This window comes from Canis lupus, chromosome 34, assembly GCF_003254725.2.
Source record: "Canis lupus dingo isolate Sandy chromosome 34, ASM325472v2, whole genome shotgun sequence".
Classification (NCBI taxonomy): Eukaryota; Metazoa; Chordata; class Mammalia; order Carnivora; family Canidae; genus Canis; species Canis lupus.
In genome coordinates this window covers 31,022,877-31,047,129 of record NC_064276.1, presented here as the reverse complement: position 1 = coordinate 31,047,129, position 24,253 = coordinate 31,022,877, and the positions used below count along the sequence as shown (strand labels likewise).

Sequence of the window (24,253 nt, the reverse complement as noted above, 5' to 3'; positions counted from 1 at the left end):
AATATCATGTAAGCTTTTGCTAGTTGTAATTACCACCTGTATATACTTTGCTTACTCCTGCTTTTCCCTCAATCCCATCTTTGAAAATGAATTTAAAACCTTACCCAAATAGCACACAGGTCCGTATATGCATTACATCCAATACTCTATACTAATATATGTTGAAATATAAATTCACATATATATCCATCAATCATTCATCCAAGCAATAACTTGATGGCCAAGAAACTAGATTAAGCAAAACTTAATGACATCCATTCAGCACTATTCCAATTATACAGGAAATTGGTGAAATCAAACTTGATTTATCAGAGAAACCAGAGCAGCTAAAGAAAGTAAATAGCCAAAATATAATTAGTAGCAGAATGTAAGATAGTGGAGGATCATTGTTCCAGGACCTTTCCAGTTGCTTCCTACTATTTCAGATCATCTTTTGTTTACTCTGTCCTCTCCAGGTGCTATATTCAGAGCTCCTCCCGTGTACAGCTTCAAGGGGAGCCATTCACGGCCTAGTTACACAGGTGTCCCAATTGTATGGGACAGCTCTGATGGGTCCAGTGTTAATCTTCCTACAGATCTTATGTTTATATCACCTTAGTTACTTAAAACTCCCTACCTTTTTTCCCTTTCTGCAAAATGGTGCTATAAATATATCCCTCTTACTGACATATTTAAATATTACCTAATTATTTACAGTTAATTGCATTCCTCCCTGCCATTAAAAATAAATTATTTTTCCCCTTCCAGGCACAAACCACTTCAATCTATTCTTATCTAAGATCAAACTTGCCTTTCCCCAAAAAATGTACAATTGTTTGACTTTCCAGATCCACGTTTTCAAATAAATAAAATTTAGGCAGTTAACTCGCTTCTGTTTGTTTGGAAATAATCCATGTATTCAGAATCCCTCTAAAGTGCTTAACATTTCCATATATATATATATATATATATATATATATATATATATTTTTTTTTTTTTTTTGGCCAGAAATAAATGTTATGGCACACTTTTCTTTTGTCCTATTTTGACATCGTGAAACCAAAAAAGACTACTTGACAAAGTATTTGTAACTTGACTGCATCTTATCTGTTGCTACTCTCATGTATTTTATTTATTTATTTATTCCTTTGCACTGGAAGAAACCTTATCACAGATGGAACAATTATTAAGTGGAAATAAAAATTCACTACTAAACACTTGGTTGCATGATTCACCAATCTATTAAAAAAATAAGAACAGTTCCTGATTTCTGTACTGGGGAGTAGGTGTGATTAAATTAAAAGCTAAGCCATAATTTCTTAGTGCACAAGACTTTTTTCAATAATTGAGACAATTTAAAAATAGGCATGCTTCCATGTACTAAATTGTAATTATAATGATTACAAATTTCAGATTTGCCAGATTTCTAATGTAATGACCTTTGTTTCTGATTTCGAATATATACACATACACACACACACACACACATTAGGGATGGGTACTTCACATACATGGCTATAACTTCACTATACTAGTAGAATGCACATGATAATAATGTATTTTCTACTATTCGTAATGTGAAGTGGATTTAATAATAGTAGGGTTTAATAGGTAGGATTCTATCTTATTTACTTATATTTGACACAGGAAATAAAGTGATTGAAAAAACAATATTTCAACCCCCCTTATTTTTCAGGTGACTGTATTTTCTTAGTGTGTTTTTTTTTTTTTACCTCCTGCCATCATTTTGTTTTCAAAAGATAATAGAAAAACTGAGGAAAATCAGAGAAAGCATAAGTAGAGAACCAGTGCTGCTTCTTTCTAAATCTCAGTGTAGGAATTAATATGTGTCCCTACTGGTTATGTAAAGTTTGTGTGAATCCCTTCACCAAAAAAATAATTTTCAAATTGCACTTGGAATTATTTTTATTTTCTGTTCCAGCTGAACCAAATATATAGTCTAGGACTTCATTACAACACGTTTCTTAACAAGCGTTGCCTTGAGTATAGCAAAAGGATAGCAGTTGTGTTAATGTGAATGATACCATTACACTGGTAAGGTATGAAGTATATAGGTTCTATTATTAGAATGAAAAAATGCTGAGATGATGACGCTGTCTAACATTTCAGATGAGAAGAGTGTGGTCCATAGAAGAAAAGTGAATTGGAGCTAATAGGTGACAGAACAAAGATTAACTATGACTCAAGACTATTAGCTTTCATTTCCTTGTATTATCCATTCACCAGGCTGCCTTCACCATGAATTATTGAAAGCAGTCATTAAACAGCCTTGGGAAATGCATTTGGTTGCAAACTAATAATTTTAACATGTTAGCATGCTGATACCTGCCTGGTTAATGCTACAGGGGTAAGGGCAGAGAACAGACTAAAATTAGACATCATGAGATGTAGAGACACGTTTAAGTTTGTCAAAGACTGTCATCTGGCCATCTAGTGCAATTATTATCAGGCTTATAATTAGATTTTCTGACAGATAATAGTTCATGTGGTTTCCGGAGTGAAGAAAAAAATCCGTACCCTCTGATTCTGTAATTATTTGTGGTACATTATCATAATTAACCTAACTGAAACATTTTGATGACTTTGCAAAAGGGTCAGGGTTCCAATCCCCTTGGATTTGTTTTATTGCTATCATGACAGCATCAGTGTTCTTTCACTTCAAATTCTGCCCCCCTTCAGGAATTTAGGTGAGAAATTACCCAGTAAGGAATAAAACAATGAATAGGAGGTGCAGTGTTCCTGTAAAGTACCCTGAGTTTAACAGAAAGAATATAAATGTAGGTTAAAAAAAATGTGCATGCATTAGTGCAACCTATTTGAAAAGGAGGAATTACATTATGGGACAGTTTGAAGTGTACATGAGATCACTTGCAAAACCACTTCAGGATGCAGCAATATTTTACCCTTCATGACAGTGGAACGAGAAGGAGAAACCAGATGCCCCCAAGGGGCTGCATCTATGAAGCAGCTATAAAAGTAAAATACATCTGACTGTTTTTGAAATACTTCAGTACAGTAAAATAGGGGAAAACTCTTGCTTTTATAGTATAAAGGGGCTCATTAAAAAATGGAAAAATCACATTAATAGGATCCATTTACTTGGAAATAACGATGTGATTTGTTCTGTATGTTTTTCCAAATGTTTTCTGTATTTGGAAAAAATAATATTCAGTGAACTTGTAAATCTGAAGTTGATTCTGAAATTAGAATGAATCACTTATTTTTTTAAAAAAAATTAAAGTCATTATTTCAGTAACATACAAATGCAATACTTCAAAAGGGCTTCAGATACAATAATATGTCATATTTCACTAGGTAACAAAATGCTGTAGCCGAAATGTGATTTTAAATATTTTACTGTATATAATACTATTTTTCTGACTGTTTCACCATCAGATATAACTAAAATGTGTTTAGTCAAACTTATGAGTTCCAAGGAACCATTCTTGCTCCAATTTTCCTTCCTTGTCAATAACACTCAAGATATGAATGCTAAAAAGCATAACTTTACCCTATCTTTATTTTTTATATGTTAATATTTTGCCTACACTCCTTCATATTGGATGACAGTTCCTATTAACCTGGTAGGATAATCTGTAGATTTATTGTGAGTGACATGTCAGTGTTTACTTGTCCGTAGCCTCTGTTATATAATAGCAATTGAGTCTTTTTCTTACACAAATAACATTATTTTTGGTGTATCCGTCCCTAAGGATCGATACCCAAGTAATTGTTTTTATGACTAGAGTTAAAATATTAACTACAAAGATATATTTTATCTGATAAACCAGTACAAACCAACATAACAGCCCAATGATGTCACAAGTGTTTGGATTCCATGTTTTGTTTAAAAGCCATAATTCAAATCATGCTTTGACTGGTTTCATAATGTTTCTGGAGGTATGAAAATTAGACATTTCATAAAACTCCTTGATATAAAAATCTACATTTCTTATAAAGTTGGAAGAATAATAGAGCAGTCAAAATAAATACATTTGTTGATTAAGTTCTCTGTCTTATGCGAGCATGGTTTGTGGTGGCCCAAAACGATTCCAATAGTAACGTCAAAGGTCACTGATCATAGATCACCATAAAAAAATATAATAATAGTGAAAAAAAGTTGCCATATAGTGAGAATTACCAAAATGTGACAAGAGAGACACAAAGTGACCAAATGCTATTGGAAAAAATATGCCAGTAGCCTTGCTCGAGGCAGGGTTGCCACAAACCTTCAACTGTAAAAATTGCAGCATCTGTGAAGGCCAATATAGAGAAGTGTAATAAAACAAGATATGCCTGTGCTGGGAAGGAAGATTTGGTAGGACTTGCTAATAGATTGGATGTGGGATATGAGGGAATAAGGGATGGCAAGGATGCCGCAAAGTGTCTGACCCAAGCCACCAGAGGTACCATTTTCTGAGAGAGAGATGCCTCTGGGAGGAGGTGGTGTGGATTTGGTAACCAGTAGTGGTATTTTAAACATTTTAAGTGCAGGGTGCCTATTTTATAGACTCTTGGAGCAATAAAATAGTAATTCTGACACTGCAGTCTAGAACTCAAGGGAAGGGTAGGGGTTAGAGATGTAAACCTGGTATCTAACAGCATGAGGATGGTACTTAAAGGCACAAGATAGGGCGACAGAGGTTGTGGACAGAGCAGATTTCTGAACACTGAGTTCAAAAGGCAACTGGGAGAACAAATTACCTCCCCAAGAGCAAGTGAGGTAAACATCCCAAGGCAGGGGTCATCTAAGTATCACATATAGAAGAAGTATAGTGAAAATGACATGAATCCATGTACAAAGCCCTGTGGGTTTGGAAACGTGGACGTTATTGGTGGCAAAGACATGTGAGAGGCTTGTTCTGAAGTCGAAGCAGGGAAATCGAATTCAGTGATGTAGGGAAAAACAGAGGGCAGGAGCCTTTTGGACCGTGTCAACTTAAAATTAAGAGCCAGGGTGAGAGGGGCACTTGAGTGGCTCAGTGGTTGAGCATCTGCCTTTGGCTCAGGTTGTGATCCCAGGGTTTTGGGATCGAGTCCCGCATGGGGCTCCGCACAGGGGGTCTGCTTCTCCCTCTGCTGTGTCTCTGCCTCTCTGTGTCTCTCATGAATAAATAAAGCTTAAAAAAAAAAAAGAAAAAAAGAGCCAGGATGAGAAGCAAAGGAGCATTTATTTGAGATCAAAGAATGGCAATTTGGGAAGCACACACTCAGGTGGAGACCCAAATAGTGTTTCAAATACAGATGAAACCAGGACAGTTATATGAGGAAAGAGAGGGAGGCAATCACAGGAGTTGAAGGAAAGGCAAACTTTTTTCTATGGGTGTTAACAAACTTTCTGTGGGTGTTAAGTCACAAACTACTCCGGGTTATCCATTAACAGATGCAGATTTTATCTTCTGAAAGTCCACAAGTCTCAGGCCTGTGACCAGGTATCTGTTGTCCCTCCTATTTTGAAACAATTGCCTTAAACACTTGCTTTTTGACTCAGTACAAAAGTTAGGGCCCAGTGCAAAGAAAGGCACTGAAGGCAGTTTCTCTGCAGTGGCTGCTCAGGCTCTATTTTAAAGTGGATCCGGTCATGTCCATTTTTTCCACAATCGGTTTTGCTTTTATATGGGCGATATGCAACATGTCTGTGTGCTGATGGGTCTCGTACAGTGAGTGATTAATGTGACTAATTTGGTTTTGCGTCAGCAGCAGCATCATCTACCTAATGGTATTCATGTATTTATTTTCTGTTTTAGAAAACAATGCATCTCCATATAAGGCAAACCACTTAGTTCCAAGTCAGGCTGTCGCTAACTTGGATTTTGCAGAGCACAAAGGAAGGGAACCAAGAGATGAGAATCAAAGAGAAAATAAACAAAACCCCCACCCAAATATTCTAAACATCAAAAAAAAAAAAAAAGCTATCATGAAATATTCCTTTGAGATTTATTCCACCAGAAAGGTGGTTATTTCATCATTTGGAATCTTTTGGTTTGTAATGTGCCCTAAATTCTAAAAGAGTCCTTCCTTTATTTTTTTAAAATGAGAGACAAATCAGAGGCAGTTGTTTTCTGAGAGCTGAGGCAGAAAGCAAGCAACTTTGCAACAGTCTGAGAGATCATGGGAACAGGAAGAGAAGCAACTGGATGGGGGGTGGGAGATAACCTCTAATGTGCTAGCTAGGAAGCCGGGGAGCAAGGTTCTTGTCTCTAGAAGTCCAAAAACGAATTTCCAGGATAGAGGAGAGTGAGTAGAGCATGGAGTTTTATTAAGCAAAGATACAGAAAAAGCTCTCAAGAATGAGAGGGATCACCAGAGGGTTTTTATGTCTGGCCTCTTATTAGAACCTTACCAGGAATTTCCCAGTGCTTAGGTCAGTGATCTGGAACCAGACATGACGCTTATACATTGCGTGAGAGTCTTTGTTTCTGTGACATCTATGATCTAGAGATAGGTTTTGCTAGGTCTGGTTAATCTTTAGAGTTAACTTCTCCTTTGAAGCCTGGTCTTTTTTTTTTTTTTTTTTTTTTTGTGCTTATTTCCTATTTTCTGTGGTTACAATGTGATTATTCAAAAACCATGTTGACCCTAGCATTTGGGATAGGGCGCCTGATTTTTCTTCCTTCTCTTAATTTTTGTTCTGTCCCGATGTCTGTATACCTGAAATAGCCCCAGAGCCTAGATGGGGCCCCTAACCTTTCCCTACCTAAAGTCCCATCCTTTCCCTATTCAACTAGTGCCAGCAGTAACACAAAATTGACGCTGACACCGAGTCACATGCTATGTCGTACCTTCTAGGTGTCCTTTAACATTCAAGGAAATATTGCATGATGCTTCTTAGGAAAATTAATTTGTCAAAATAAGATGAATGTGGTTATAATTAAAATAACTGAGGCCTTAAGGACTGTGCTTTGCACGTAACCTGTAAGGAATAACAAGTCATCCGTATTGTGTGGTCAGAATCCATTTAAGAAAGTACTGACTCACTTCCAGATTAATAATTTGAAGTCCATAGTATTGTTTGTATTAATAGCATCAATTAAAATATATTGCCTGCTAACATGTGACTAGCTGTCTGCTCAGGACTTCACTTCCATTGTGCAACTCTCTAAGGAAGTATGGGCATCATCAACAGGGGATATGATGGAGCACTGAAGCTTACAGAGCTTCAGCTGCCCCAAATCCTGCAGGTATTAATAAAAACCAGAGCTCCAGTTTGAATCCTGGGGTCTGATGGGAGAATGCAGGTACCTCTCTCTTCCCTATACTTTGTTCCCTCTCTATTAGAATTTGTGTGTGCCATTGGGAAAGAGAAAGAACAGATAATTGAATCCCTTTTGCCCATATTTCCTCTAATATGGAAATACTAATACCCATCTCCTGAGTTGGCATGGAAATTAAAAAAAAAAAATTTATGCACAATGGCAAACATATTTCCAAACACATACTACAGGTAGCATTGCCAGATTAGAGGATACCTAGGTAAATGTGACTTTTAACTAAACAGCAAATAATTTTTTCCTAGTTTAAATACATCCCATAAATTTGCATGGGGCATACTATACTAAAAGAATTAAATTATGTGTTGTTTAGCTTAACAACATATTCATATTTAACTGAGAGTTCTGTTTGCTGTTGCTTTTTTGCCTCATTTTTGCGAAATCTGGTAACTGGGAGTCAGATGGCCTACAGAAAGTGTTCCCAGTTGGAGCAGGGTTTGGGAAAAGCTGAGAAAGGTGTCGGGGAGAAGTTTGGTAAAGGACTCCTTAAGTCAGTAGGGAAAATAGAAGGGAATACAGAACATTGAGTTGAGAGCTGGCCCTCAGGACTGTATCAGGCTCGCAGGAATTGCAGAATGGGGCTCTCAAGGGACATCCTGCTTTTCTGGAGTCTGGCTGCATTTCTCAAGATTAGCTCTAGGGCGAGGCGGGGCTTGGTTTGCAAGTTTAGGATTTACTTAAAGTGTCTAGAGCTGACATAAGTAAAGATTAACATCGTAAAGGCAAAAGTCATCTAAATATTAACATCATAGCAGAAATAAGGATTAGTGAAAGGGACCATGAGGGAAGGGGGGAAACTCAGTGGCAAAAAATTAGAAAGGAAGACAAATCATGAGAGACTCCTAACTCTGGGAAACAAAAGTTACAGAAGCAAAAGTTACAGAAGCCGAGGTGGATGGGGGCAGGGGGTGACTGGGTGATGGACGTTAAGGAGGGCACCTGATGAGATGAGCCCTGGGCGTCACACTATATGTTGGCCAATTGAGTTTAAATAACATTTACACAATAAATAAATAAAATTAAATTAAAAAGAGGTAAGGTTTTCTTCTCCTGTAGCCTGCAACCTAAAATCTCCAAAGCTCTGAGTATGCATTTGAATTTATTTTATTATTTTTGAATCTTTTACTCCCCTTTTCCACCTCAGAAAAGGTAACCTCTGCGAAATGAGTGTTTCATAACATGTATTTGTGAAGACTTTTTCTTTTTTTTTGAAGACTTTTGAATCATATCAGTGAACCCTGAAATAAAGAATGAGGGGAAAATAGCATAAACCAGAAAGCACATTATTTGCAGGATTTTCAAACTAATTCTACTTGTAACACTGGACTTCGCAACCTCAAATTTCATTTTCATGTTATTTATTACTAAAGATAACTATTTACAATGCTCTGCTTACTTATAAATTTGAGTTATTAGAAAATAAATTATTCAGACCTTGTAATTATATAAAGGGTTTTATTGCAAAGTAAACATTGTGAAAGTCAAAGAAACCTAACAGTTTAAAAATGATTAAAACTCAAGGGAGTACAAGTCCTAATCTTGTCTTCTCCATCAAATTTGGGTTCAGATATTCTATTACTTAGGCTTATGACAGACTGTGTGTAAATTAAGACTGGCTTTTTGACCTCTACCTGAATTGTTACACTGAGCTACATTGATTGTTTTATACCTTCTCTCTTTAATTACATTCTTTTCCTACTATTAGTACAATGGAGAGCATTTATATGTAATGAATAAATAATGTTACAGTGAGAAAAATTATTAACTTTTAAACATTAAATTGAACATCGTCTTTACAATTGGCCTTTTTAATGTTAAAACAATTACAGAATTCGCTTAAAACTTATGAATTTAGATTTATTATCAAATGACAAAAATAAAACAATGTAGTAGCAAGTTTGATGTCCTTTATTTAGGGGGAAAACAATCCTTAGATTGGTGGAGTATATAGTGCCTACCAAGCAGTGGATCATTTTTCCCCAGGTATGTTTGGACAAGAGCAAGTTTTCTAGAGCTTTAGATACAGCAACATGGAGATTGGACTTTACTGGCTGGGTTTGCATATCTGACTTTATTTAAAAGATCAAGGAATAAAAGAAATAAGTATAGAGCCAAGAGTTAGCTTGGCATTTGGTGATTAGCCGACTGGATGTTTCTGATCAACTGCAGCATTTACAGGAACACAAAAGTTATCTGAGTTTGTTTTGCTGACCTAGCACCCCAAGCAGAAACAACTCCCATTTTGGGCTTAGAAATTTATTTCAACATTGTGTTTTAACATGCTTTTCTTCTTCATCTTTTGGACTAGGGAGATATTTTGTGTAAATAGTGAATCTAAATGGTGAATCAATTACGTTATAAACAGAATATGCTCTCCACCAACTTTCCACCTGATTAAAGATCAATTATTTTTATTTTGTAAAGCAGTATTGACTTTCCCAAATATTGGTATACATATTTAAGTTCTTTCATTGTGAATCTACTCTTGATATAATTAGATATCTACAAATGGAAAATAAGATGGAAAAATCAGAATTGATCTTCAATTTTTAGTGATTAGGAACTGAAAATTATTTACTTAATAAGGAAGAAAACCAAAGGCCATAAAAGATAATTGTAGTAAAATGATCAACAAAAATATTTGATAATTCAATACCTAAAAAAATATTAAACTTATTTCAACATCAAAAAGATTCTACCTACAAAATATCTTTAAAATTCTATTGCTAAATCATCAAAGTGAACTTTAATTTCTTGTTTATCAACATGCCAAAGAGCACTGATTTATTATAATTTTGCAGTTTATATTGTTTAATTCACAGTAGCTTCTCTTCCTGTCATTTTTTTTCCTGGTTAAAAAAAAAAAAAATGAACCAAAACCCTACAGAAAATGTATGCAGATGATCCCTATTGAATAGTTGAGAATGAGAAGTAAAGATGGTCTGGCAATTAGAGAATTGTGGAAATCATATGACATTATGAAAGACACTGGAAAGTTTTTAATAGCTTGAAATGCCAGACAATACAGAAAGAGGTCTAGACGAAATCTGGGGGAACTAATGCTAACTTTTAATGCTTTGGAGCATATAGTCTGTAATGATTAGATTATATTCATCCCTATTTAAGAGGGCATGCCGTCCCACACTATTAGACTGTATGCCTTCATAGTGTCATGTTTCTTTTAGGGAATATTAGTTAAACATTTTTCATCATGGGAAAATACCACATTAAAGAGAGCACAAATAAATAACAATTATATTACTAGTAACTAGTAAACAAATACATATGGAAAATATTTAATTTTCTTTTTATTTCCCTGGTGCTCTAGATTAGCTGAATTATAAACATAATGCAAGAGATAAATTAAAAAGAAATAAAAATATTATAATCCACAAAATTAGAAAGGTGTATCTAAACAATTTAAAATTTGAACATGCTGTTTATTTGAAACTATAATAGCTTTATAGTTTTCTCATGTCTAGCATGTGAAATAATTGTGGCCATATTATCATTCTAATAAGAGCAAATTAATAACTAAAACTTGAACATAAAATATAAATGGTGATAAATATGCTTGCATTTTCAGATTTGTAGCAGAACAAAAAAGTAAAAGACTTATGAGATCCAACTTTTCTCCAGTTACGGATTCATATCTAAGAAATCTTGGAAAAAAAAAAAAAAAAAGAAATCTTGGGATGAGGATATTTTAGTGTTTTTTTTTTTTTTTTCTTTTCCAACTGTTTAACTATTGTAAAGTTGCATATTTCAGATGTGGTACCAAAGTGTTGAGAATGGATAAAATCAAAACTATTTATTTATATAAATTTCTGTTTGTTCCTGATAAATTGAAGTGGTCACTTATCTGTTATTGAAAGTCAATATTCACAGTCTTCAGGATCCAACCTGAAGATACTCTGAACTTTTGTTCAATCTGCATTAAAAAGAGAATGATGAGAAAAAGAAGAAAGGAGATAAATGAAAAGAAAAGAGGAAACTATATCGGTTTTCTAGCTTTGGACTCACATATTAACCCACTTAATTTCCATAACAAATTTGCTAAGAAATTATTGTCTCTACTGATTAAATTGAAGATGTAGAGTGAATTAAGTTGAGCAAAGTCATGATTTGAAATAAAAAGCTTATGGAAGCTGTTTTGACATCGAAGCCCATTTCTTGCCATTAGATCATCTAACCATCTCATCACTCTAGATTCTACTATTTTAACTATTATTTTCTAACCCCTATTCTGCTCAGTACTTATAATTCTGGGCTGAGATTGGCACTCCATGCAATAGGAAGGTAAAACAATGGCTATCTATATGCCCTCCCATCTTACTGAGGAAATAATGTCTGAATTATTGTATTAAATTATCTTTATTTCAAATTTGCAAATTAAAATTTTAATGTTAAAAGTAGAAATACAAAAAGGGAATTTTTGAAGAGCAAATCAAATTAATGTCTTTGTTCAGTTGAAGAGTTTTGTTTTGTTTTGATTTTGGTAGTTGCAGAAAATTCAGTTATTCCTGAAACATTATCATCATCTGTTCATGCAAGACTTCTCTCACATCAGTAAAATTATTTTGTAATTTTTTTCCCTTATGCCAGATTCTTGAATCTCCCCATCATGAACATGCTCTGAAGATGTACACATGAGATGGGTCTTTCCACAATGTCAGCTTTATTCAATTATAAAGTCGATCACAATTACAAAGCAGGTTCAGGATTCCAAACTCAATGACATTTTACCATGTGATAAAACTTGGCTTCTTGGGCATCCCAGGTGGCTCACTGTTTAGAGCCGCCTTCAGCCCAGGGCCTGATCCTGGAGACCTGGGATAGAGTCCCATGTCTCCCTGCATGGAGCCTGCTTCTCCCTCTGCCTGTGTCTCTGTCTCTCTCCTTCTCTGTGTCTCTCATAAATAAATACATAAAATCTTAAAAAAAAAAAAAAAAAAAAAAACTTGGCTTCTTATTCAGCACACAGAGCAGGACAGAAGACAAACCACACAACAAATAAGGTATCAGAAGGATGTAGGAAGTTAACAAACCAAATACGAAGTCCATCTGAGGGGGCTCAGCTGAGATAAGGTCCCGTCTGTCTGGGTCAGCTGTCCACACTTACTACTTCTTGTGTTCAAGCAATGAAGGATCTCAATTGTTTGGGGATCAATAGGGCAGAGCCTTTGGCAGTAGTTGCCTTTTTTTTTTTTTTTTTTTTTTTTTTTTAAGTGATCAGATTCAGAGAGGTCAAGTCTGAAGAGTCTGACAGGTTGCTGCCAAAATTTTCCCCTTTTGAAAGGGATTTAATCAGTCTTAGGTCACTGCAGACCTCTTCTGGTTCTGGTTGTTATCAGTTCTGGGTGTCAGCTAAGGCTGGTCCTGGCGATGTCTCAACCGTAGTCCCTTTTCATTGCTTGCATCACTGCTTGACCCAGGTGCCTGCTTGACATGAGAGACTCCATTTTGCTCTCTACACCCTCACACACGTATACTCCTCTGTTAAGCATGTTTGCACAAGGTGGGCATCTATTCATGAATATATAGGTAGATATGTCTTCACTTTTATTTCAGACTGTTGTCCTTTGGTATTAAAAGAAAGTTTGGTTAAAAGAAGAATTAGACCTCCACTTATATATGCAGAGTCATTTCTAATTTTCACCTCTTCATGGCATATTAAATATTAAATGGAAGTCTAAATCTCTCAACTTTAGATTCATTTGCAATTTGGGTCTTCTTCCACTTTAGAGCGAGATTGTTTCATTTCTTGAGTTGCTGTATTGTACTAATTAACATTTAACATCACGGCTGTTATGACTGATTTTTTAAATTAATGATTTATTGTATCTTAGTTATTGTGTACCTTTATTTTTATCACCACTGTGAAATAAATTTTAGTCAATTTAACTTCTAGCTCTTAAGCAATTTTTTTCAAGAAAGGGGTGCTTGCTAACTGCATGTTTTAACGCATTAACACTGAGTTAGATGTTAGACTTCCAAAAATTTCCCCTTAGTTTTATCTTCTAATCTTGCCACAGTCTGTCCTTTGAGATAAGAGCTCCACATCAATTCTTCTTTTAATGGTATACTAAAGAAGAAAACTTTTTAAAAGAGATAAAAGGAATAACAGCTTGCTTCAAATGCTGCTAAGGAAACCAATATCCAGCAACTTACTATCAATTTCAAGTGGAGGGACGTGATTCTCCAAATGTCTACCCAGACAGAGCTGATGGCACCATGCATCTTTAATCCCACAGGTTAGTGGTATTTGTCACAATATCACAGGCTCCTCTCAAAACTGAAAAACCGGCAACAAAATAACACACCCAAGGAAAAAAATGGAAACAAATGTTATAAAGTGAGAAAGCTTTGCAAAGTAATCAGTGAATCCTTCCAAATACAACATTAGCACAGGAATAAAGAAAAGGAGGTGTAAGTACTAGAAAACAGCAGGCTCCCAAGACACTAAATATATTCGGATATTTTGAGGGGGACATAATCTTCCTAGTAGCGTCAGTATGCAAAACGTCATACATATTTGCTCTGTGAATTGGAATCAGCTGCTAGAAAATCACAACTTGAACAGAAAAATATTATCCTCAACTCATACTCAGTATAACTATAGATAATAAAACTGTTATTATCAGAGATTTATTTTTAAAAACTCAGCATGTGAGAATATAGCCTGCCTGAAACTTACTGTATTTGTCTCTGAAATAAATATCAATTTCTGTAATTGATGTGAAAATAGAGAAATTTTTTTCAAAGTCACCTAATACTATGTCTGTCATATAGTAAGCATGAGTAAGAACAATAATTTTTAATACTATTGATAATCATAAATACAGGTGCATCCTAGGGATGTAAAACTCTAGTGACTTCTTTAAAATACCAAAGAAATAGGGAGCATTTTCCAATAAATTATAATAAAAGAATTAGCTTGGTAACACTTTTTGTTTTTAAAGCTTAACAGTTCAGGAAATTTAACTAAGGGCCATGCTCACTAGACGTGCTTAAAGGCAACCTTTACTGTTATTCATTTAATTATCAGAAAAACCATATCACTTTTCTTAGAGAACTTGTATTAACATCATCATATTATGTACTTTACTTTAGAAGATACTGTAATATGAAAGTATGGTGTACCTGAATTATAAAAATGCATCATAATATGAATGAGATAGAGGAAAATATACCTAACAAATATTGGCCTTCCCTAATCCTGCTAAACTTATGCTAAATATAAGCATTGGATCTAAACAGTTATGCATGTGTGATTATATAGATACATATATAATGGGAAGTAAGATATTTCTTTTATTAGTATTTATTTTTAATTTAATTTAATTTAATTTAATTTAAATTCAATTAATTAACATAGAGGGTCTTATTAGTTTCAGAGGTAGGGAAGTAACCTACCTCTTGAATGTCATTTAAAGCTTCTTTAATGTCAAAAAAATTCTCTAAAATCTACTCATTCATCATATGTTCTTATTATATAACAATTAAAAAATATGTTAAAAGCATCCTGTATTTGAGTTGTATTTAGTATGCCACACAAGAGGTCTATGAATATTCAAATTTGGTCTCAACCTAAAAGTTGAAAAAAATTCAAATTTTTAAAAATAAAACCAGGTAGAGGGATCCCTGGGTGGCGCAGCGGTTTGGCTCCTGCCTTTGGCCCAGGGCGTGATCCTGGAGACCTGGGATCGAATCCCACGTCGGGCTCCCGGCATGGAGCCTGCTTCTCCCTCTGCCTGTGTCTCTGACTCTCTCTCTCTCTCTCTCTCTCTGTGACTATCATAAATAAATAAAAATTTATTAAAAAAAATAATAAAAAAATAAAACCAGGTAGAAATTGGGTTTAGTTATTTTTTGTACCTCTTTTCAGTTATATTGGCTTAATGTTATCCATCTAACTCCCCCAATAGCCCACATAAAATAACAGTTGTTTCTATAAGACTACAGTGTTCTAGTCACACTATTCTTCTCTGATTTAACGAATGAGTTTTGCATATTCAAGCAACACAGCCATGGGAAGAACCTAGTTTGGTCATTAAAACAATCAGAACAATATTTCATCCATTTTGACTATTATTCAGGCAGATTAAAATAAACTACATAATCATGATTGTCAAGATACGATTATACAATTATTTGGGCATCTGTTTCTAGTCTCTTTTTGCTTCATGCAATATTATGAACAAAAATTATGATTATAAAAAATCAGATATTTTATATTAAATTTTACCCCACATCTCTATAATATTTTATAATTTTATTCATTGAAGAAACTATTGAGCACTAATTATAGGCCAGGCACTGCTAAAGGCTGTAGAGTCAGTAGAAATACACTGCAGAAAAGAATGCAGACCTACCATCCAGGAGGTGCCACTTACTGCTGAAAGAGAGCAGCAAATAGCAATTTACCATGCCCAGTGATAAGGGTTATATACTATGTATGAAAAATAGACTTCTGGGGAATAAAACTTAGAAGAACCTCAAGTCTGTCCTAGAGTCTTAAGGAAACCTTTCTCAAGGAGAGAGTCCTTTGGGAAGATGAAATAGTATTTGCAAAGACCCAAAGATGATAGAGCAAAAGAAGTGAAAAAAAGAAGGCAGGCTGATGTGGAGGGACATGAGTCTGGAGAGATATACAGAAACCAGAGATATCATAATTGTGTCCACCCTACTAGCTTGGGATTATATCAGAAGGGTACTATGTGGGGATCCCTGGGTGGCGTAGCGGTTTAGTGCCTGTCTTTGGCCCAGGGCGTGATCCTGGAGACCCAGGATCGAATCCCACATCGGGCTCCCTGCATGGAGCCTGCTTCTCCCTCTGCCTGTGTCTTTGCCTCTCTCTCTCTCTCTCTCTCTCTCTCTCTCTGTGACTATCATAAATAAATGAAAAATTAAAAAGATTTAAAAAAAAAAAAGAAGGGTACTATGTGGAAACATTTTGTCTTGTTGTTTCTCTGCTTGTTTAAGTCTGGGTAGAATTACTATAAATTAGCATTTTACTAAAATCATCCTGTCTGCTGGGTAAAGGATGGCCTAGAGATGAGCAAGAAAGGTGACAGGAAATATGATTTAGAGATGTGTTTCAATCATTCAGGACAGCAATAATAAACCTATATTAGAAGGATTCTGGTGAGAATGAAAAGACCAATCAGATCTCACAAATTGCCAGATTTGTGAAGTTCAGTGGAGATAAGCCATAGGGTTTGGTAATTATTACTTAGATATATCGGGCATTTGAAAAGAAGGGGAAATCAATGAATGTTACCTAGTTTTCAGACTTAAGTAGTCAGGACCTCTTCCAGAGTTAGGTACATGTGGATAAAAGGACTAAATTAATGAGTTCACATGATGATATGAGCACTGAGTGTTACACTATATGTTGGCAAATTGAATTTAAATAAAGTAAATAAAGTAAATAAATAAATAAATAAATAAATAAATAAATAAAGTAGAAAAAAATTAATGAGTTCAGTCCTTCATACATTGAGTTAGTGCCTATGAAACACCCAAGGAAATAGGTTGATAGGTACTTGGATATAAATAGTGATTTAATCAACTAAAATGAGGGTAATCAGTAAGATATTTTATGTACAGTGAGAAGCCTAATGGGCCTATGATACTTGACAATAATCAATGTTAGGAAGCAAAGGAAAAGGAAGCTAAAATTCAGAGTAGAATGAAGTGGCTAGAAAATTAGAAAGAGAAAAGAAAATAAATTTATGGCATTTCTAAAGACAATGGGGGTACATTTTTTTTAAAGAAAGGTAAAAAAATGAGCAAAATAAGCACCAAAAAATGCCCTTTATATTTAATGATCTAGGCCATTGGTGTCATTCATCTGTGCTGTTTCTTAGAATCATATGAAAAAATATAAATGTCTCTTCTTCTGCCTATATACATATGAGTGTGTAAACACCGAGTTAAATATTCAAAATATGTAATAAAACATCTTATACCACTATGCAACAATCTTGTGTTTACTAAAAATCCCTTTGAAAACATATTTGTACGTCTTTTGGAACCTATACTGAAATATGCACTAATCAAATGTCCACTTTTTCTAAGCTTCCAAACCTCTCCAACTCTCTCTTCTGGGATCCCCTGTCTGGCAACAAAACTCATGGCAGTTTCAGTTTTTAAACTTTTCTTTGGTGTTCACTGATACCTGGCTGATCCTGAAGACTTCATTTAGCCTTCAGCCCATTCAAGTGAGGGTGTTTTTATGCCAGTATTCATGTAACACAGAATTGTACAAATATCTTCCTGAGTGCTCATCACCGTTTCCAAAACATCTTTCCTCCCATTTCCCTCAGAGTAAGTCAATTCTGAAACAAAGTCTATGAAATACTCTCAGACTATGCTACCCATTCCCCATTTTTGCTGTAGTCATCGGCATAAACCCTGGTGAATCCTACTCATTCACTGGAGATTTCTAGCATCTAGCCTACTTCCCTCTCTCTACCATAAATCCTGTAAGCGTTTTTAATTATCTCAGTGTTCATAACAATAATCCATCCAATGCTTTGACACTTTTCAATCTTTTTCACCTGCAGGAAACACAGCTTTATTTATGTCTAAATATATAATTGCAACCAAACAGTTTAATGTGGCTGTAAACACACACACACACACACACACACACACACACACACACACACACACACTGAGCTAATAAATTCAAGACCTTAAAAATCAAGATCTTTAATGTTACCTGGTGTTTAGTGTCGCTAGCCAATTTATTTCTCCAGCTTCTCTAGCAAATATGTACATTTTTCTCACTCTTCAAAGCTTAAAAATATCTCCTCCAGTCACACTTTCAGTTAAAAACTTGCATGTAACACCAAATGAACACACAAACAAATAAACCCAGACTCAGTCAGCTCACCGAATCAATCAGCCTATCAGAACTCATGCCTGTGCACCCTCCCTTCCTCCTTCTGTAGTTAACATTCTGTCTCCCATCCCCACAGCGAGTAGGATTCCATAGAGCTCCTCCACTCCTAACTATGCAAGAACTCTGTTTTAAATTGTTTTCCTTCTCCCTTTCATCATCATTTTTCTCTACATATCATTCCTATTATTTATTAATATATAATATCTCTTATCTTTAAAAAAAGCCTTCACATTGTTCAATGGGTACTTTCTCATTTTCTTATTTTCTTTGACAGCAAAACTCTCTGAGTTATCTCTAACAATTGCCTACTTTTCCTCACTCATTGTATATTTAAACTATTCCATTACCCCAGTCGCCCCAAATTGACCAGGCTCATAATGGTCAGTAAATTATATAACCATTTCTCAATCTTCTTGCTTAACCTGTCACCAGTGTTTGATCTTCATGTATCCTCTCCTCCTGGAAGCATCCTCTCCCGTTGGGTCCTGCAAACCCAGCCATCACCAGGCTTTGTCTAACCTTTCCAAAATTACTTTTGTCCCCTTGGGTGTTTCTCCTCTTCTCACCTCTGCATGTTGGAGCATTCCCAACCTTAGTCCTTGGATGTGTTCTCTTTTCTGTTCATTTTCATCCCATAGGTGATCCCATCCAGCTTCATCTCTTGAACTACCATCAATATACTAATGACTCCCAAAGTTGTATCTGCAGACCAGATCTCTCCCTGAACTCCAGACCTTACGTCTGTGTCTGTTTAGATAGTTAGTGTCACAAACTAACGAGCCATACTTTTCTTGTCATATTCTCCTCACAGGCTTTCTCATCTCAGTTAAGAACAGCTCCATTCTTCCACTTGCCTAAGCCCAAAACCTCAGGACAATGTTGCTGTCTCCCTTTTTAACCTTCTTCACATCAAGTTTGTCAGTAAATTCTGTCAACTTGACCTTTCAGAAAATAACCAAGCCAGAATTCTCTTAAAGAGTACATGTTGCTTATAATCATTAATGCCCATTACATATCTTTGAATCTAAAATAGTCATCAGGAGAGGCTGGGCATTCAGGGATATTAAGAAATTGTTGTTAAATTTATTAGGTGTGACGGTGTTGTTTTAGCTAAGTAGGAATATATCCATTTTAGGGAGAGGGAAATGCATGCTAAATCACTTAGGTGGGGCAGCCCGAGTGGCTCAGCGGTTTAGTGCAGCCTTTGGCCTAGGGCCTGATCCTGGAGACCCGGGATCGAGTCCCACATCGGGCTCCCTGCATGGAGCGCTTCTCCCTCTGCTTGTGTCTCTGTCTCTCTCTCTCTCTCTGCCTCTCATTAATAAATAAATAAAATCTTTTAAAATAAATAAATAAATAAATCACTTAGGTGAAGAATGTAGTGTCTGTACTACAGCACAAAATAAATAAATGAGTGGAAGGAGTTGATGGAAGGCTCTTGACTCCTTCACTGCTACTACATGGGTTCAAACCACCATCATGTCCCATATGTATTTTTTTCACCAGCTTTCTGCTGGTATTTGTTTTCTTGGGTTCACTCCAACTTTCATCTGTTCTCAACAGAGCATCTCTATTCCACACCTTGATGTTTCCTTGCTGTTTCTTGAAGGCACCCTCACACATTTATGCTCAGAACTTCTACAGAGTGTTCCTCACTGATCTCTTTGCCTCCTTCTCCGGATATTTGCATGAATATACCCTCCATTTTCTTCAAGTCACTCAAAAGTCACTTTTTCATTGGAGCCTTTCCCAGCTGCCTTAACACACTCTCAATTTTCTATGGGTTTAACATTTTCCTTCTCTACGTATGTTTGTCCTCTTAACATGTATTATTTAGCAGGTTAATCTTATTCATCATCTCAGTCTCCATCAAAATATGAGACCCAGAAAAATAGAGATTTTGTTTATTTGGCTCAGAACTGTATATCCAGGACATGTAACATTGTTGGGCACATAATAGGTAGTCAAGGAGTAAATAAGTAATCGAATGGATTCTTCTCAACTTCCCTAGGTCTAAAGCTCTCCAGAGCTCAGTTCTTAGATCTCTTTCCTTTTCTTTCTCTATACTCTTCCCTAAGTAATCTTACCTATTTCTATGATGCTAAACACTGTATATGTTCATTAATTCCACTTATGGGTCTGGAAATGTTTCATACATTTATAAGTTGTTTAAAACTTAAACCTTCCCTCTTTTTAAATCCTTAGTTCCTCCATTCTATATCAGCAAATTCTATCAGCTCAATCTTCAAAAATGATCTAAATATAATCTAGGTCTCACTGTTTTCAGAAATAAGCCTGTTCTATGCCACCGTTGTAGCTCTTGTGGTTTAGTACAATAGCCAATCTCCCTGGTCCCTCTGTTGTCTCTTTATAGTTTATTCTCCTTCTTTATAGTTGCTGTTATCTTTTTAAAATGTTAGCCAGATCTGCCTAGATAATAGCTCTCTAGTGATTTCTTATTTTATCTAGAATAAAATCTAAATTTCTTATCATTATCTAAAAGGGCCTATAAGACATGTTCTTTGGCTATCTCTATTAAGATCCTCTCCCTGCTCACTATGCTCCAGCCAACCTTGTGGTCCTCTTGAGATCACTTATTAAAAATGTATGGATAAACAGGCTCTGAGACATTGTATAACATCATGCAAGTTCAAGCAGTTTTTAGTAGTAATGTCTGGTTTTCAAAGCTTGTGATTTCCAACCACGTACTATGCAGCCCCTCGGGGTATAATGTGATACTGGGAGCAAGTTGGGGACATTAATTGAATCTGAGAACACAGAAAGTGCCTTTGTGGAGGTTAAATATGGTGTGGTCCCATAGAATTGGAGGAAAAGCAGAATGATGCATGTAGGTGTATATGCGGTGGCTGGGATTTCATGACTAGAGCCCTGCAAAGTGTTTGTAGGAACTGAATCTGGAGAGAGACATCATGGACAAGAATAGTTACAATTGAGAATGGATACGTTTGTCAAGGGAACAGACAGAGGCAGAAAGAAAATTTGAGTCAAAGTTGGGGCACCTGGGTGGCTCAGTGGTGGAGCATCTCCCTTCAGCTCAGTGGGTGATCCCGGGGTCCTGGGATCGAGTCCTGAATGGGGCACCCCACAGGGAGTCTGTTTCTCCCTCTGTCTCTGTCTCTGCCTCTCTCTCTGTGTTTCTCATGAATAAATAAACAAAATCTTAAAAAAAAAATTTGAGTCAAAGTTATCCCTTGCGAATCCAGAACCAAAGGGCAGTTTGATTTTTAGTTCATTGCAAACATTTGAATAACAACTTGCCTCTGGAATATTAGGGCATAATGACAGGGACTGTAAAGATAGGGAAGAGAACATACACCTTGATAAAAATCTCTAGGTGAGCATGGGCAATTTTAAAAAGTCCTGCAAATAAATCTGAACAACCCTTAAATAGAGTTATCACCACTGATTTCTCCTCTCTTGTTTCTCTGCCCATTAAGAATCACTGCTTTACAGCATAGGAAACAGAAACACATGTAAAATATTTTCTCAAGCCACACCGACAAAAAGTTGGTTAATATAAGAAAAAAAATTATGGTAGTAGCAAAAGAGACATAGCATAAAGTTATGTATTTAAATTAAAAGCTGTCACATGGGTGCTGGCCGGGAAAGGGCTAGTGGGTAAGATCTAACACCTGATTTCAGCTGAGGTCATAATCTCAGGGTCCTGAGATTGACCCTGTGGGAATCCACCCTCAGCAGGGGGTCTGCTGGAGACTTTCTCCCTTTCCCTCTCTCTTTTGCATACCCTCCCCACTCATGCTTGCTCTCCCTCTCTGTCTCTCAAATAAATAAATATATAAATCTGTAAAAAATTCTATCATGAATAATATTTTCTTCGATGAGCAGATGAGATAAATTACTGGAAATGCACGTCTGAAGGAATGTGTTTTCTAAAAAAGCTGGAATGAAGATTTTTTAAAATTACAAGTATGTTTAAAAGAGGAAACACTATTTTATTTTTAATTTTAAAAATATTGAAATAAATCACATTAAAAGGTGAAAATCTAGGGGCACCTGGGTGGCTCAGTGGTTGAGCATCTGTCTTTGGCTCAGGGTGTGATTCTGGGGTCGTGGAATCGAGTCCCACATCAAGCACACTACAGGGAGCCAGCTTCGCCCTCTGCCTGTGTCTCTGCTCCTCTCTCTGTGTCTCTCATGAATAAATAAATAAAATCTTTTTTTAAGAAATTGAAATTTCAAGCACAAGCTGAACTGCGGATTTATTGGTTTTTCTCTCACCTCCAACAAAAAGTACCTTTGGCTTTGTCGTTCAGTTTTCAACTATGATGGACCAGAAAGGATATGGTCATTAGTGAAAGTTACATTTGATACTGAAGTCCATGTTTGCCATACAGTTTCCAAGGTGATTAGTTCTTCTGGGTCTCTCTTTCCCTAATAAACCTACCTCACATCTTTATTAGGAAAACTTGTCCAGTGAGTCATATGTAACCTACTGTGGAAAGCCTGCAAGAAATAGCCAGAATGGTTTTGGTGGTTGTAGAACACTGTTATCTTTACTGTTGCTGTTGTCATCCACTTCATCATCACACTTGTCATTTATTAAATATTTTATCAAGACACTGATATGACTTTAAGTGTCTTGCATAGGAATTTCATGCATTCTTTACAACTAACCTATGCAAAATGCATTCATATTCCTATTTTACAAATAAGTTGATGATTGGAGGGTTTAGGCAAAGTGCCTAAGGTCACGCAGCCTATAACATTTTCAATAAATACTCCTTCTGCCTCATTTCTTTTTTTTTTTTTCTTTCTGCCTCATTTCTTGATACTAAAATTGTTTCTAAATTATGGTACCTGAAATAACAGTTTAGAAAACTATAAATGGTGAGATAAATATATTGTTGGCAGGGATACTCCTTATCTTCTTTATATAGCTACTATATCTATGTAAAAAAAAAATTTCTAATCTCACCTCTCAGATTAAGGACATTTTAGGATTTGTAATTTCAAATACATATATTTATTAATTTTAGATGCTATATTTCACAATTTACATTTACTTCATAATTATATATTCATATAAAATATTAAAAATATATCTGATCATAGCCAGATAATTATTTCTTTAGCTTTAATCATAAAATACTACACAATTTAATAGAGAAAATATTTTTAATTCTTCAGCATTACCTCAGATATTTTTGCATAAAATTCATGAAATAGTGTCCAAGGAACACTTCCTTTATATTCATAAGTTATTAAACCCTACTTGCAAGCATAAAATAATTATCTTTTTAGCTCTTATTATGGTACATCTGCTTTGGATATAAGAAATAAAATCCTGTGACTGACTTGACTGCAATTTGCAAGTCATTCAGAAGTTACATTCATCATCGTCACTAAGGAAGAGTCTAGAAGGAATTGTCTGAGCTGTATTTAGCATCTATGAGAACTGCACAGTCCACTCTGTTCATCCTTCCCACATTTCCTTTTGTAAGGAAAGGCCGGGAAGCTAGAGTCAAGATGCAGCACATAAAGTAAGGTTTGCTTTCAATATCCTTCAGTTCACCTCAGACTCTTTTCTATGACTCAGTAAATAACCAGTTCTGAATTAGTACATACTTCCCAAAAATGTTGGTTATACTACTTGTTTCTTTCATAGACATTATTACTATCTGAATGTTTAATATCTATTTTAATATCTATCACTTTGTTTATGTATTCTCTATCTCCACAAATTAAAATAATGGATCTCTGTGATCATGGACCTTCTCAGTCCTACTCACTACCATATCCATTGTCTAGAGAGGAGTTCCTGGCACAAGCTATGCAATATAATTCAATGAATAAATAACAGCTTCCTGAAGAAAAACTAGTTTGATATTTTTTGTGGATTAAAAAATTCAACAGAACACTATCAATGTGATACATCTTTGATTAAGAATAACCTCATTGTCTCACAAATGAAAAGCTTATGTTTCTTCTGAAGGTCAACAAAAAGGTGTTTGCTGAGGGGGTGAGTGTATCTGGCTTTAAGTAAAATAAAAATTGCATTATAAAAGACAGTTTAGGTATATTCTATGT

General features: G+C 35.5%; 1 protein-coding gene and 1 long non-coding RNA gene across 2 annotated transcripts in view; one reads left to right on the top strand and one right to left on the bottom strand.

Annotated features, from left to right (window-relative positions):
* Positions 1–24,253, top strand: part of BCHE (butyrylcholinesterase) — a 65,211-nt gene that overhangs the window by 14,232 nt on the left and 26,726 nt on the right. The window lies entirely within an intron of this gene.
* LOC112645909 (uncharacterized) overlaps positions 11,932–24,253 on the bottom strand; it is a 32,770-nt gene continuing 20,448 nt past the window's right edge. Inside the window, exons 3-4 of the long non-coding RNA XR_007408067.1 lie at positions 13,444–13,567; positions 11,932–12,852 (exon numbers count right to left, since the gene is read on the bottom strand). This is a non-coding gene — a long non-coding RNA (uncharacterized LOC112645909). The remainder of the gene's footprint in view (positions 12,853–13,443; positions 13,568–24,253) is intronic.